The sequence below is a fragment of the Sceloporus occidentalis genome, unplaced genomic scaffold (assembly GCF_023333645.1).
Source record: "Sceloporus occidentalis isolate IW3139 unplaced genomic scaffold, rSceOcc1.0.p SCAF_2, whole genome shotgun sequence".
Classification (NCBI taxonomy): Eukaryota; Metazoa; Chordata; class Lepidosauria; order Squamata; family Phrynosomatidae; genus Sceloporus; species Sceloporus occidentalis.
Window position 1 is genome coordinate 104,493,465 of NW_028316982.1, and position 16,161 is coordinate 104,509,625.

Sequence of the window (16,161 nt, forward strand, 5' to 3'; positions counted from 1 at the left end):
TTTTATGATACATTAAAGTCGGTTTTAAGGGTCAGGTAATGTTGCTACTATTTTGGTTGTGACCTTTACGCTGAGTATATAGATACATTTATCATTTCTGGCAAGTCTTCCATTAGTAAACCTGGCTTATCTTCAACTAGCAGTGTCAGCATTTTCTTGCATAGAGAGCTGATAATAATTATATCAAGTTTTAATAAAACCTGGAACCATAATTAACTATGGTACATGATCCTTACTTGGACCATCTCCCATATTTATATACTCATACCTCCTTTTACTACATTATCTAAGCCTAAATGGCAACAAAAGCTATATTACTATATTAAATAGAGTTTGGAATGTTATTTTAAAACAGAGGTTTGTAACAATCATACTAGCAAGGCCCATAAAAGTAGTTTAGTTTAGTTCCTTTTTTTAAAAAAAAAAATCTTACTTTCATTGTGATGTATTGATTCAAGTGTTATTGCGAGCAGTTTTAAGGACTCACCAGTTAAGGTCCTGCCAGCATCACAGCATTGGTGTAAAGAATTATGCCTTGACGCATTAAAATCTCAGAGTAACTTTCTGGTCCTCCACAATACAGAAATAAATCAGTTTGTCAACACTTTAACTATCATGACTTCATCCTGTAGAATCCTGGGATTTGCAGTTTGGTGAGGTATTCAACCTGGTCTGTCAGAGAGCTCTGGTGCTTCACCAAACTACAAATCCCAGGATTCTGTGGAATGGAGCTATGACAGTTAAAATGATATCAAATTGCTTTTTTCCCCTGCATTGCAGATATGTCCTTATTAATACTTATGTCGTTGGACAAAACAGTGTGCGGAAATTTTCTTTTAAAAGTAACCAGTGTAACTAATTGCAAAGAACAAAATACCACTCTTTATCCCTAAAACTTATTTTTTGGTGTGGTGGGGTAATTTATTCCCCATTCCCTTTTTTAAAAAAAGTATCTCTAATCCACCCCAAAGTAACAAGATTAAGTACTGAATAAATGTTACATATTGCATAAGGAATTAACAACTTTTCTCAAAGTTCAACTAATTGCAGAAGCAACATTGTCTTTCTGGTGTTACCCCCAAAGTAACAATTATAAGTAATAGGCTGCCACTACACTGAGAATTAATCCACTTTGACACCACTAACTGTTATGATTCCATCTCATGGAATCCTGGGATCTGTAGTTTCTTGTGGCACCAGTACTCTCTGACAGAAAAGGCTGGATTCTTACATAATTACAAATCCCAGAATTTCATAGCATTGAGCCATGGCAGTTAAAGAAGTTTTAAACTGCATTAATTCTGCCGTGTAGCTGCAGCCATGGAGATGACAACTAGTAGCAGACATATCTGTTTTCTCCCCACTGTCGAGAAAATGCATATTTCTGTGCAGTTCTCACAGGGAACTGTCTACATATTGTGTTTTTCTCCACAATTCTCACATAAAAAGAATGTACCTTATATACTCAGCTATAGGTTGATCTCATGTATAAGTCAGGGGCAGGTTTTGGGGTCAAAATTATAGATTTTTATATGACTTGTGGATACATCAAGGGTAATACCTAGGGGAATGTAATAAAAGATCTAAAGGATGAAAGAAAGAAAAGCAATGCCAAAGAATTGACTAAATTCTAGCAGACATAACTGTTTGTGCTCACATTAAAGGTTGGATAGATGAGAGAACAGAAGGGAATCAGTGCTTCCAGGACAGATTATGCTCTTGCCTTTCACCAGGAGATTGGTCCCTTTTTAAATAAGAGTTAAAGTACAGGACTTATATTGACCTGTAGATATGTCAATCCAGGTTTTTGAGGTCATTTTTTTGACTAAAATTTCTAGACTTCTACATGAGTATATACAGTATTTCTGCATAGAATAATTTCCCCAAACAAGGGATTCACTCATAGTAAACAGAAAACTGTGCAAAATTCTCACCCCTATATTATTTTTCCTCTATGAGTTATCAGAGTGCCAAGGGACCCGTTTTTGGCCAGGAAATGAATAGTGCACCTGTTTCTTCTATCCTTATGGTGAAGTGACATTTCTATACACATATCACATGGATAACACTGGCCCTGTCTTCAGAAGTTAGAATATGCCAGGGTGGCCTGGAGTGTTCTGGCCCCAGAGCTGACCTGATGTCCATCCATTGCCTGACACTCCTGTTGTGATGCTGGATGGCTGTTTGCATGCATGTAGTGCTGTGCCACCTGGCATGGCCACCACCATGGGCAAATCATTTATTCTTAGGTCAGAACAATTTACCCAGTATTAATCACATGGCTGGGCAACTCACTCTGACCTCAGTGTGAGTGGCGCACAGCAGGGATGGCATTGCCAGGCAAGACAGTGGGACATGTTGTAAACAGCCACACAGGATTGAAACAAGGGGCTCCAGATCTTCTGGGAAGATCCAGAGCAAAAGGTGAGTTATTTTATTTCCTTATTGGGGGGACATTCCCTAAGTATGGTGCTGAATGGGTCAGACATCATCTGGATTGTGTGCACAAGAACTAGAGTTTGAGCTGTGCATCGTCTGGATTCCCCACCAAGAGGATGTGGGAGGACGTTTTATTTAGACTGTGTAGACAGGGCCACAGGCAAATAGCAATAGTAATAATCTTGATGGCTCTATGGCAGTACATTTTTAAATAATTGAGCAATATGTTTACAAGTTACTGAACCACAGAGAAGATAGTTTTCTATAGCAGCCATCTTACATCATGAATATATGAACTCTGCTAATGGTGCATACACTGAAGCAATTTACTGAACCATTGTCATTTTCACTGACATTTCAAAAATGCTTACTATATCACTGACACTAGATGAATGACCACATTAAATTGGTCTTGAGAAAAGTCATCATTAAAGTACGACCTGATTTCTGAGATCCTGTACACAAGATCCCTTATACACATGCCAGAATTCAGTCTTTCTCACCGTGTTAACTTTTATGTGATGATCCCCCATGCAGCTTTCTGAGATGTTGTATGTCACAATGGTAGTGCACTGCAAAAGAAAAAAGCTGCCTTGCACATTTAAACCAAAGCCCAGCTAATTCAATATTCTGTTAAAGTCATATGCAAGGTCAGGCAACCTGTTGGAAACGTCCATCAGTCTCTGCCATCTTGGTCAATGGTCATGTTTTATACAAGTAATAGTCCAAAACATCTGGAGGATGCCTGGTTGTCCATCCCTACTATATGTCTTTGGCATATCCATTTAGCTATAATTATTAATCACTCTTGATTCACCAATCTTCCTGCTTGGGATAATTTAAGTGTTTTGATGATGAGTGGGATGCAGCTGCCATGTTTTGTCCAAAGTAATAAGCAATAGGTTGTCATGATGGTGTCTTTTCTGTAGTCAAATGGCTCCAATAAGACTGGGTTACTTAACACTCACAGTTAACTTTTTTCATCTCAACCATTAAAATGGAGATCTCAGGGGGGGAAATGACTTCTCATAAATGGAGATGTCAGAAAAATAAGCCTTTCATTTTGCTGCAGAAGGTATTTATTTTACCTACTTTAAATGCAACACCTCAGCACTGACTGCTTTAAAAAAAAGTGAGTCATTTAGCATGGGCATACCATTCTATCTGCTCTATGTATTACAAAAGTATGTTGTAAGCTTTCTTTCACTTTTTCTTTTCATGGTATTCATTTTGTACCTTAGCTCTGCAGAGGGTGTTCAGAGGAAAAAAATATGTGAGTGAAATGGCTCCTGTTCAAAGCTCCCAAAAGAGGAACCAATGACTCCAATATCACTCAGGTGCTGAATGTTCTATTTTTCATTGTATTTATGGATCTTAGGTAGTCATAAAAGACGCTATTTGGTGGAATTTCATGCTTTGTCTAATAACCCCTTGCCATGGTATTCAAAATGCCATTTAAAATTCATCCAGCAAAACTGCACAGATCTCTCAAGCTTCCTGTGCTACAATGCCTTTCTGCATTTGTAGAATGCAGAATTACTTGTAGAATGTAGAATTACCTGCACTTATAGTTCAAGGAGTTATTTATAATTATCACTGCAATTTTAAAAATAATATTTTACTTTCTCATTCTGATCAGCAACTAAATTACTATTTTATGAGGGGTATTTTTTTTTTGGGGGGGGGGGAGGGAGATGAAGACTTGGTCTCTAAAAGATTCACCATCACTGGTATATGATAATGTAAGCTGTCTAAGATCATTGTGATGTTTTACTAATTTACCATGTGAAGTCACTATTCACCTGGATGCAAAATGCCACATACAACATCCACATAGGGTACCTAGTATGTTGGGTTTCAGCTGATGAAAAGAACAAAATGGTCATATTGGTGGCTTGCTCCAATTTTTAATGAATGTATGGTGTGTGTATCTCACTGGCATTTAATTATCTGGATTTGTCCCGTGGTGAGATTCACATTATCTGCTTCTCACATTATTATAAATGGCTCAACTTTTCCCTCTAGGGAATGCCCCAGGCCTTTTTTTTTCTTGATCTAGATTTATTTGTTCAACCAAAATTTGAATAATCTGAGATAATCCGTGTAAAGTGTCTGTCCTTTAAGATATTAAAGCTGTTTGCCTGGGAGGCTGCCGCTAAAAACCACATGAAGCAAAGCTGGAAGAAAGGCCACAACTTTATCAGCAACAGCAAACAAATGATAGGGTTGGCTCAAAGCATAAGGTCAAGATATGAACTATCGAACAACCCCCTGGTTGTTCGATAAGCAGCCTGCCTGGTAACCGCCAGGCATTGGGATGACCTAGGGGCTAAGGAATGCCAACTGGCAGCCATGACACCAGGCGCTCGCTTGTTCTCTAAGCCCCTAGTCACCGGGAGGCGTACTCTCATTGTGGCCCCCGCAATGGCCACAACACATGCCCTGCTCGCCCTGGGTCCCTAACGACTCCCAAATCAGTGCTCCATAGCCCTGGTATCACACCAACCAGATCCATGGCCTATGCTGCTGCCCCAAAGTTGTGACTAAACCCACAAACCCAAGGGCTGGAAGGTGGGAGAGCCGAGCGTTAAATGCGCCAGGGCCCGGCCTCGTGGCCAATATATAGGCCTAGGCCCCGGCCATCGCCTGATGGTCTAGGCTCCTCCTCCAAGGCAGCTCGACCAATGAGCTGCCTTGGAGGACCGGAGCCAACCATCAAGACTTCCCCCGCCCCTACTAGAGCGGCGCAGGCGGAAGGGCCGCCCCTTCTACCCTGCACTGCCAATCAGGGCGGCGGGCTTGCCCCAGCCAGCACGCTGGGGTGACGGAGCCGCGACGGCTCCCTGCAGCAACGTGGCCGGCCCGTGGAGGCGGGCAGCCACATTCTTCCCTAAATTGGACATGCTCCCTGTTGATTTAATTTTTTTGGCTTTTGAAAGATTGTAGCAAGCTTACCTAAAGAAAACAAACAAGTATATACAAAGATGGGATGCAGTGGCTGAGTGGTTAAGATGCCAACTATGACGACTGCAAGGTCTCCAGTGCTGCTATCACTAGTCCCACCATCTGCCAACCTAACAGTTCAAAAGCATGTAAAAGTGCAAGTAGATAAATGGATAGCACTTTGGTGGAAGGTAACAGTGTTCTGTGCAGTCATGCTGGACGTATGACCATGGAGTCGTCTTTGACAATGCTGGCTCTCTCAGCTAAGTAACGGAGATGAGCCTCACCCCTTATAGTCGGACATGATTTAACAATCATGTCAAAGGGGAAACCTTTACCCTTTATTTACAAAAATATGGGGGATATGTCAATGAGGTAGTTAACACCATCACATAAGAAGCAAATCTGTGTTGTGGTTTGCTGCCAGGTGCATCATATCAAGGATGCCTCCATAGAGACAGTTGCTTCTTTAAAGCATGAGTGGGCCACATGCAGCCATCCAGTGATTTTGCACCCCGTTTCCCCTATTTATCCCCTCTGCTCTTAGAAGCACACAGCAATCCTGCCCCCATTTCTTCCATCCCTGGAAGAAGACATCCTCTTATGAAAGTCTGAAGCCCTATGGTACAGAGAGTATAAATACACTTTCATGTATTAGAGAGTTTTTTTATTAACCTTGGGACCTGGCTTCCAATGTAGGCCTATACCACTGAGCAGTTGCCCACACCTGGGCCCCTTCACACTACACAGTTAAAGCACTATGATTCTATTGTGCTCCAATGGCCACATCCTCTGGAATCCTGGTGTTGTGAGTTTTGTTGTTATTAACTGCCCTCAAGTTGTTCCCTGATCCATGCTACTAGAGAGGTCCCTTCCCCACCCCCACTCCCTTCTCCTTTTGTGTCGTGTCTTGTTAGATTGTAAGCCTGAGGGCAGGGAACCATCCAATTAAAAAGATTGTATTACAGTGCTGTGTAAATTTACAGCACTTTATAAATAAAGGATGATAATAATAATAATAATAATAATAATAATGCTGATTCTGTGTTTGAGACATTTCCAAGACCCCCTGTCTTCCACTGTTCTACTCAGTTTCTGTAATTTCATGCCTGTGAGCTCCCTGATTTAGTCTATCCATGTGGCTTGTGGTCTTCCTCTCTGCCTTCTACCTTTCCTAGAATTATTGTCTTTTCCAATTTATCATGCCTTCTCATGATGTGGCCAAAGTATGACAACCTCAATTTGATCATCTTGGCTTCCAGGGTTATTTCTGGCTTTCTGCTCAAAGATCCTTTTGTTTGTCCTTTTGACCATCCACGGTATCCTTAACACTCTTTTCCAGCACTACATCTCAAATGAGTTGATTTTACTCTTATCTACATTCTTCACTGTCCAGCTCTCATATCCATACATGCTAAGGGGGAATACAAAGGCTTGGATGATTCTCACTTTAATGTTATATTATACATCTTTCCTCTTTAAGATCTTGACTAGTTCATTCATAGCTGCCTTTCCTATTCCTAGGCCTGTTATAGACTGCCAAAATAAAGCTGCTTCGGGTCTCTTTGGAGGCATGCTGTTTAAATGATGCATGCATCCTAAGAATCCGGAAGCTGCACCAAAGCTGCACTCCAGTGCTTAGGAATGGAGTGTGGCTTTGGCATGACCTCCGGACTCTTAGGACCCATGCATCATTTAAATAGCATACCTCTAGAGAGACCCGAAGCAGCTTTATTTTGGCAGTTTGTAACAGGCCCTAGTCTTCTTCTGATTACCTGATCAATGTTTGATCCAAGATAGGTGAACTCTTTAACTACTTCAATTTCATCATTGTCTAGGTGGAATTTGTTTAGTTCTTCTATGGTCATTTTTTTTTGTTTTCTTTATATTCAGCATTAAGCCTGCCTTTGCACTTTCTTCTTTGACCTTTTTTAGTAATTGTTCGTAATTAGTAATTGAGTTTAGGGAGGGGCATTTAGAATATTCATATTCAATATTCCAGGGCCAGTCATATAACACCTGTCTTGAAAGATCTACATTGGCTGCCTATTCGCTTCCGGGCGCAATACAAGGTGTTGGTTCTAACCTATAAAGCCCTAAATGGCTTGGGCCCAGGGTACTTGGAGGACCGCCTCTCCCCATATAATCCGCCCTGCCCACTCAGGTCAGCTGGGAAGCAATTTTTGAATGTTCCATCTACAAAATACTCTGTAACTGCACAGAGGGCATTTTCGATCTCTGCCCCGCAGTTATGGAACTCGCTTCCTGAAGAGCTCCGTTCAACCTCCTCCCTCGACCTTTTTAGGAAGAGACTTAAAACCTTTCTCTTCGAACAAGCTTTCCCCCAGTTGTTGTAATACCGCCTCTCCCCCCTCCTTTTGCACTTGCACTTTGGCTAGTTTTAGTATGGTTTTTAATCTGTTTGTTAATCTTGCTTTTAATTGTATTTTATAATATTTGTAATTGCTTTTCATTGTTTGTTGTTCCCAAGATGTTGTAACCCGCCTTGATCTTATGGAAAGGCGGGCTATAAATAAACGATATTATTATTATTATTATTATTATTATTATTATTATTATTATTATTATTATCATCCAGAGAGCTATAGTATCTCACCAAACTACATATCCTAAATTTCCAAAGGGCATAGGCCTGGTGGTTAAAGTAGAATCATTGTGCTACAATTTTGTACTGTAAAAGGCCCCCTGATCTGGTGTGGATTGTTGCACAGTGCGTTTTGGTATTGTCATGTCACTTCAGAATCAAGATCCAAAGGGCCAAATTATTGATATTCAGAAATATCAACATTACATAGTATTGTAGTTTAGGGATAATTTTGGATTATTGTGGTACTTCAGGGGTAGATCAGGAGTATGGATTAGAACAGAGAATCCTAAATACCCCACTAAGCTACAAATCCTAATATTCTATAGGACAGAGTATCAAACTCTAGTCAAATACCACTCAAAAGTGGTACCAAACTGCAATAATGGTGTAGTAGAGATATACTCTCTCAGCCCCAGAGGATAGCAAACCCGCTCTGAAAAAACTTGCCAAGAAAAACTCAATGATGTGACCTTAGGGTTGCCATAACTCATAAATGACTTGAAGACACACAACAATAACAAATAGAAACACTATTCTCAGTTAAGAAGGACAAACAAACTGCTGTTAGGTAAAGATTGCCAAGAATACAATCTGTCAACAGAAGGAGGGTAATTCTCAACTCAATTCAAAAGCCAGTGTTGTTTTTACTGGACTGGCAATCTTCTGTGCATAGAAGAATAACAAACACATCCTTTCTTTCCACCATAGTATGCACTATATGCATGTGTTGTTTTCAAGGTAGAGGTCTTCATGCACATAAACCCCTTTCTCCTATGAATTTGTTTCCTATGTAGGGCATCATTCTCAGGCTCACCCCTCATAGATGTGGGGACCAGGATACAGCCTCCCATTCATGGAGATAATTATACATTCAGTATATGATCTCGGCTGAAGTTGGGCACTATGCTGGTGATGGGAGTTGCAGTCCAACAGGAAAGCTAGTTGACAATAGGAGTTACAGTATAACAACATGGGTGGCGGGGATACAAACTGTCTGAGTATTTGTTGATTAAAATATTTGAAACAAAATCTGCATGTAAAAATGGTAGTTCAAGCCTATAAATTAACTTTATTGGCTAATATTGCCAAGTTTTGCCTAATGAGTTCATGTAATAATATTTGCCACCACCCTCTTTTATACAGCTTTTAAAAAAAAAACCAACAACAGTATATATGTCTTTAAATCCAGATAGAAGATACATACGAGCTTATCCCATGATGTTTTAATTTGGTTTACCTCTATCCGGATTAAATCTCAACAACAATTCATTTTAAAATACTTCCATCCTATGGAATACTGGGCTTTGGAGTTTAGGGAGGGCTGTTTAGACTTCTCAGCTAGAGACCTCTTGCTGTTGTGTGCCTTCAAGTTGTTTCCAGTTTATGGAAACAACTTGTTTCGGTCGGCATCCTGATTTTATCAGACAGTTTTTGCCACCTAATTTGCCAGCTAAATATATCACAGGTTCATCCCCGCTTCTAGAGCTGCTCCTTCCAGCTCTTTTCAGATCAAGGAGTTTTCCATTTTGAGAAAGTGGCCAGCGGAGCACTTGAAGCGAGGATGAACCCGGGCTGTATTCGCACAGCAAATTCAGTAGCAAAAACCATCTCATAAGATCAGGATGCTGCCCAAATTAAGGTTTAAACCAGATAGAGGTAAGCCATATTAAAATGCCATGAGATAAGCTCCTAATAGTGTTGTTTTTGTATTTTAAATTGAGCATTCCTGGAGAAAGTGACTTAATTTTCTTTAAGCAGCATATGTTTGGAAATATTCTCTCTAATAAAAAGCAGAGAGAGAAAATCTCATTATTAAAACACAGTCACATAACACTGCCATTTATCCAGCTTAATGAGACACTTTCTGTAATACACTTTACTCCAAAGAGATTTCACACTATCCATTAGAAGTTTCAAAATTAATTACTTTAATTTTAATGTTTTTGTTTTGTTACATGGAGACTTCCTTAACTTCAGCTTCCACTCTTATTGTGTTTGCTCTTTTATCCACTTGCAATATATCTTATTTTAATACAACCTTTTTCAGAACACACTGTCTCATACAATTATGTGAACTAGTGAACATGTTAAACTTTAGTTGAACTACAAATATGTGCATTTCCCAGGGAAAATCTTATTAACTGGTGTGTCTTCTGAAAGGAGTTTGCACTGGTATAACACTGGCTTATAGAACTGTAAATATAATTTAGTCTGGTTTTTTATTTGCCTGCATATGTTTCTCTGATTATCTGGGCACATATTATTTAAGCATTATGCATTAATTCTGAATAATACATATCTGAAGTCCGAGTGTTGAAAAAAAAATATCAATGTGATGTTACAAGAAATACATGATCTCCTTTCCATTGCTTTATATCAGGCCAAACTCTTGTTTTGTCTAGTTCAGTGCTGCCTACAGAGGCTCTCTGAGGTTTCTGACATGGATCCTTTCCAGCCTTACTTGGTAGTACTGGGATTTGAACCTCCTGGTCTTCTGCCTGCAAAGCATACGCTAAAGTGGAGCAGCCGAGATGACATAGGTTTGTGTAGCAAAAATAGGCCCTCTGGATATTTCTGGAATGCAGCTCTCAAAGTCCTGCACCATTGGCTATGCTGGAAAAGGCTTATTGGAACTGAAATGTGCAGCTCATCTTATCGCATGGTGAGTTTGTAGGGTTTGGTGGGAGCAAAGTACTACCAGTCTCCCAGTAATGGCAGCTGGCTGGCCCCTTCTTTTCAAGGGCCTGCATACCTTCATGTGGCTGCCAGGGAAGTGGAAACTGTTGGCCAATGAGTTTAAACTAAAGTTTGGATTCATTGGCTGACATGTCCAGATGGAATGACCCAGATGTAGGCTTCATTGAACTTGCTAGAGGGACTATTCCCCATGCTTCCTCATATTCTGGCAGTTCACTTGGAACATCATTCCACCCACCCACCTTCTAGTTTGGAAGTTCAGGTTCCATTATGTGTAACATGGATATTATCATCTATATCTTTGTACTGTCACCTTGTCACAACTTTTCGGGTCAGATATTTGCTGGTGCATGACAACAGTAAGGTATGGGGTCCTTTTAATAGATTCAGGGGGTAGGAGTAGAAATAGTCATGTCCTTTTCTGCACCCCCTGTGTTAGTGTTTTATTTTAAGTGGCACTGGACTCACCCTTGAATACACAAGTACAACATCATCTGAAGGTTCACTATTTTATTTATTTATTTATTTATTTTAAAGCAACCTACTTTATAAAGAGCTTATGACATAGCGCTCAGTAACAGCTGAGAATCTCAAACTGATGTAGGGAAATGTTATGTTATCACAGGTGTAGCTTGCATGCTTGGAAGCACACAAAATTCCGGTTTTAGAGCAATATGGTTGTGCAGGATTGTGTGTGCACATGTCTCTGTGTGTGCTGTGTGCCTGAAAGTGAGATATTTCTTTTCACATCTTAAGAAAAAATTGAATGACGAGTATGCAAGGAAAGAACTGAAAGGAATGATTTTCAGTCATCTGTGATGCCTTCCTACTCAACTGCAAAGACTCTGCAGATGTGAGAAAATGCAACTTGGCAAGCAGAGTAGGTGAGCATATATATACATCAGAGTTCCTCTACCAGCAAGGAAACATGGATTCAAATAGTATTTGATTGATTTACTGTTATTCAGTGAAGAGTATTACATTTTCTAGCATCCACTCAGCAGCCAAACACAACACCTTGAGCCTAAGAAATGTAAATAAAACAGTGTAAAGGACTTTCAGTCAAATAACTGGAATTTAGGACAAGCTGTTTCTTACGTTACAATATTATGGTTGCAATATAATGGAAAACAGGAGCATAAGAGGGTGCTCACCCCTAAACTGTCTCATAGGTCAAATAGCATGGATAGCTTTGGTGATAGTACTCCTGAGTTGAAAATTTATTTATTTAAATAATAAATACAATACAGCTGTTGAATGCTAAGTCAGTGAATAGGAAATCAAGTGCCATTCATGATTTGATTCTGGATGACCATGCCAACCTGGCCTGTAGTACAGAGATCTGGCTGTATGAGGTGGGTGGGTAGAGGGCTTTCATTTCTCCTAGCTCTGTCTACCAGGTTTTTTTGTGCAACAGCATGTAGTCCTAGGGGTTGGGTAGGTGGAGTTGCAGTGGTCTACCACAATTCCATCTCCCCTAATCAGGAGCCTATTCCAACATTATGCAGATAATTTATGTGTTTACCTAAAGGTGGATAACAAGAACAGAATAGGGATTCTGTTGTTTTACCACCCACCTGCTGCTCAACAGTTTCCCTTCTTCAGCTAGTCAAGGTGGTCTCAGGGTTGGTGTTGAGAGTCCCCTGGCTAGTAATACTGGGGGGACTTCAATTTACATGCTGCAGCTGCCTCTCAAAAGTGGTTCAGGACCTCATGGCCTTAATGACATTTGGGACTTTCCCAAGTGGTAGCTGGCCTTATTCTTGCTGCTCAGCACACTCTGGACCTTGTCTCTGTGCTGGGATAATTGTGATCTTGCTGTGGAGGAACTTTCTGCAGTTCCATTGTCATAAACATGTCATTTTCTGGTCAGGTTTGGACTCGCTGGGACTCAGAACAGCAGTGGTGGGAGACCAATTACAATGGTCCACCCCAAGAGGCTGATAGATTTCTTAAGGCTCTTGGAGATTTTCCATTCACCTCAGCAGGTGATTCTGTTGAAGCTCTGGCTGAACTCTGGAAAGGGAAAATGGCCAGGGTATGTCCTGCTTACCTCTACTGAGGGCAGCACAGGAGGGGAATAGTAGTCCAAGGATCACACAATACCAGTCAGTCACAGCAAAGAGCAGAGGCAAGAGTGTAGTCACAAGGCAAGTCCAGATAACTTGAATCCAAGAGCAAGGAATACAGGAACAACAAGACTGCAACACTGGTTGTTGGCTGCAAAGAACCTCTGCAGCTGGAGGTCTTTTAAAAGGCATCTGCTTCTCTCAGCTCAAACTTATTAGCTCTCCTCTTGGCTTCTAGCCTGGAAGACCTCCTCAAGGACTCCTTGACCTGCCTTCTCTCCACAGGTCCTAGCACCTGCAGCCTAGAATCCACAGAATATGTTACTTTCTCAGCAGCTTCCTGAATCTGCTGTGGGAGCACTGATCCAGATCTGCCCATCTCAGCCTCCTCCATTTCTTCAGAGTCTGAGTCCTCTGACTGTGCCTCTAAGTCAGGCCTAGGGCAGTCCATGACAGGGCAGTGGGCACGATCACTCCTGAGTGGCCCATCTTATGGAATGGAGCCAAGGCTTCCTCCAGCCAGGTTTTCCATGGAGTTGTGTGGCTGTTATATTTATTTGCCTCAGATGCTGCTGCCAAATAACCACAGGAGACCAAGCTGGAGGAAAGGCCACAACTTTATTAATAGCAAAACAATTGGTAGGGTTGGCACAAAGCATGAGGTCAGGATCTGCGAAATCAAACAACCCCATGTTTGTCTGATTAGCGAAAACCTGGTACCCACCAGGCATTGGGATGACCTAGGGGCTAAGGAACACCACTTGACCGCAACTCTGCCATGCGTTCACATATTCGCTAAGCCCCTAGTCACCGGGAGGCGCTCTCGCGTTATGGCCCCCGCAATGGCCATACGCCTGCCCTATTCGCCCCCGGGTCCCGACTGACTCCCAAACCAGAGCTGTGTAGCCCTGGTACCACACTGTGCAGATACTGGCCTATGCTGCCAACTCCAAGTTGTGACAAAAACCCACAAACCAAGCGGTGGGTGGGTGGGAGAAGCACTCCATTGCCTCCTCCCTTCCTACTTGGCTCCGAACTGCTCGGAGCCAAATGCCGACTGAGGGCCAGAGCCAGCTGCGCGGCCTTAAATAGGCCCCGGCTCCACCCCCAGGTCACCTGATCCGGGAGACTCCTCCTCCAGGGCAACTGACCAATGAGCTGCCCTGGAGGACCAGAACTCCTGGATCATAGAGCCCAGCCCCTAGAGCATCACGGGGCAGAAGCGAATCCCTTCCACCCCGCGCACCAATAAGGGGCCAGAGCAAGCCCCAGAGGACTCTGGGGCTTGTAGTTTTGTAGCCACTTTCTAGCGGCAAAGCGGCCTGCCCGTCCAGCCAGGCGGCCGCTTTTTGTATCCTGCTTTCTCCCAAAAATTCAGACTCCAAGCAGCTCACAACTTAAAAGAACAATAACTGCCCACTGTGAAGAATTTGCAGAGCACTTTGCAGATAGAATCTTTCGGATCTGTTCCAACTACGATGCTGCAGTTGATACAGTTCCAGTGGATACAACCTTGGGTACTGCTTGTCCAATGTTATTAGATACTTTTTAATTTATCCACACTGTGGAAGTGGACAGGATCCTTGGAGAGGTGAGAGCCACCACATGTGTGTTTGAACCCTGCCTTCGTTGGTTTATCAAACTGGCCAGAGGGGACTGGCTGAATGGGTGAAGGGGACAGTGAGTGTCCCCTTATGGCAAATGCAGCATTCCAACTTACTTAAAGGATGGACTTGTGAGGCCTTTGCTGAAAAAAAAGCATCCCAGAATCCTTTTATAATGGATAATTATAAGCCCGTGACCAACCATTTTTGGGCAAGGTATTGGAGCATGTAGTAGCTTTCCAGCTCCAGGGGTTTCTGAATAAAATAAATTATCTAGATTCATTTCAGTCTGGTTTCAGCCTGGCTATGGAACAGAGACTGCCTTGGTCACCTTGGTAGATGAGCTATGCAGGTAACTGGATGGAGGTGTCCCTGTTAGTTATGCTAGACCTCAATGGCATTCACTACCATCACCCATGCTAATCCTTCTGGGCTGCCTCACTGGGATGAGACTTGGAGGTGTTATTTTACAGTAGCTGTGTTCATCCCTGAAGAGGCAAACCCAGATGATCATGCTGGGAGATTCTTTTATTTTTTTAATTAAACATAAAAAACCAACCACACACATATTTTATCTATAGATCTAAAAACACACATACATAAACAACAAAAACTATAGGCAGTACTAAACAATAAAACAAAAACAAAAAACGATAAGACTAAACTACTGACTTCCTACCCTCTAACTGATGAATATATCCTGCTATTTACTATCCATCCTTTAAATGGAAATACATTTATACAGACTCTGATGTCGCAGCATAGTCAAGCCAGTCTGAATCAGACATAGTAAAGCAATAAATTCAAATGGCAATCTAGAAGGGAGATCCAAAAGTTAGAGCAAGGGCTAAGGTTATCAGGCAACACAAAATCAGGAACAAGCATCAGGAATGCTGCATATACCAGACAGAACTATTGGAGCAACAAGTTCCCTGAGGGATGTACTTGAATTTGTGGTCTGCTGTTAACCCACAACTGTTCCCTGATATGAGTGTTGGTTCTTAAATGCTCTGACTTCTCTAGCCCCTCCTTTTCCCTCCTTCATTCTGCCATGGTAGATGCTGTTAGCTCTGTGTCTTGCTTTCACTACCATTCTTTCTTGGCTCTCTGCCTTACTAGCTTGGCACTCTGTCTCACTATCTTGATCCTCTGCTTATGTGAGTCCTGGAGTGATGCCGGGCAAGGGCAAACCCCCTCTGAAAAAATTCTGGCAAGAAAACCCCATGATAGGTTTACCTTGGAGTTGCCATAAGTCAGAAATCACTTGAAGGTGCACAACAACAACAACAACACACCAACTGGGTCCATTAGTTGAGATGTCAGATCTGGCCACAGCGGTATATCACTCAGTTACATCCTGCTTGGACTACTGCAACATGTACTACTTGGAGCTGCCTTGAAAGAGTGTTCCTAACCAGCAATGGTTAGTAGTGGCATGTGCCTTACTGAAGACATGGTTGAGCTGATACTAATAAAAGGCAAAGAAACCGATAAGAAAGCAAAGACCGATCATACTCCCCTAGATAATACAAATCTCTTTTCCTTACATCATTCAAACTAAGAGAGAGAAAGAAATTACAAGTGGAATTTAAAAGAATAAATTACCACTCATTTTTCTTCATTCATTTCTCTCCAGTAAATGCACTTGTCATTATTAGATAATATATCAGCAAAGTTCACATGTTTTATGGTTCCTTAGTCAGTCTCAAATACAGAAGAAGCACTGAAAACTGCCAGATTTGTGAAGTCTACAAGGCTGCTATATAATATAATGTAGACTCTTCCCACCACCTCAGGCCCC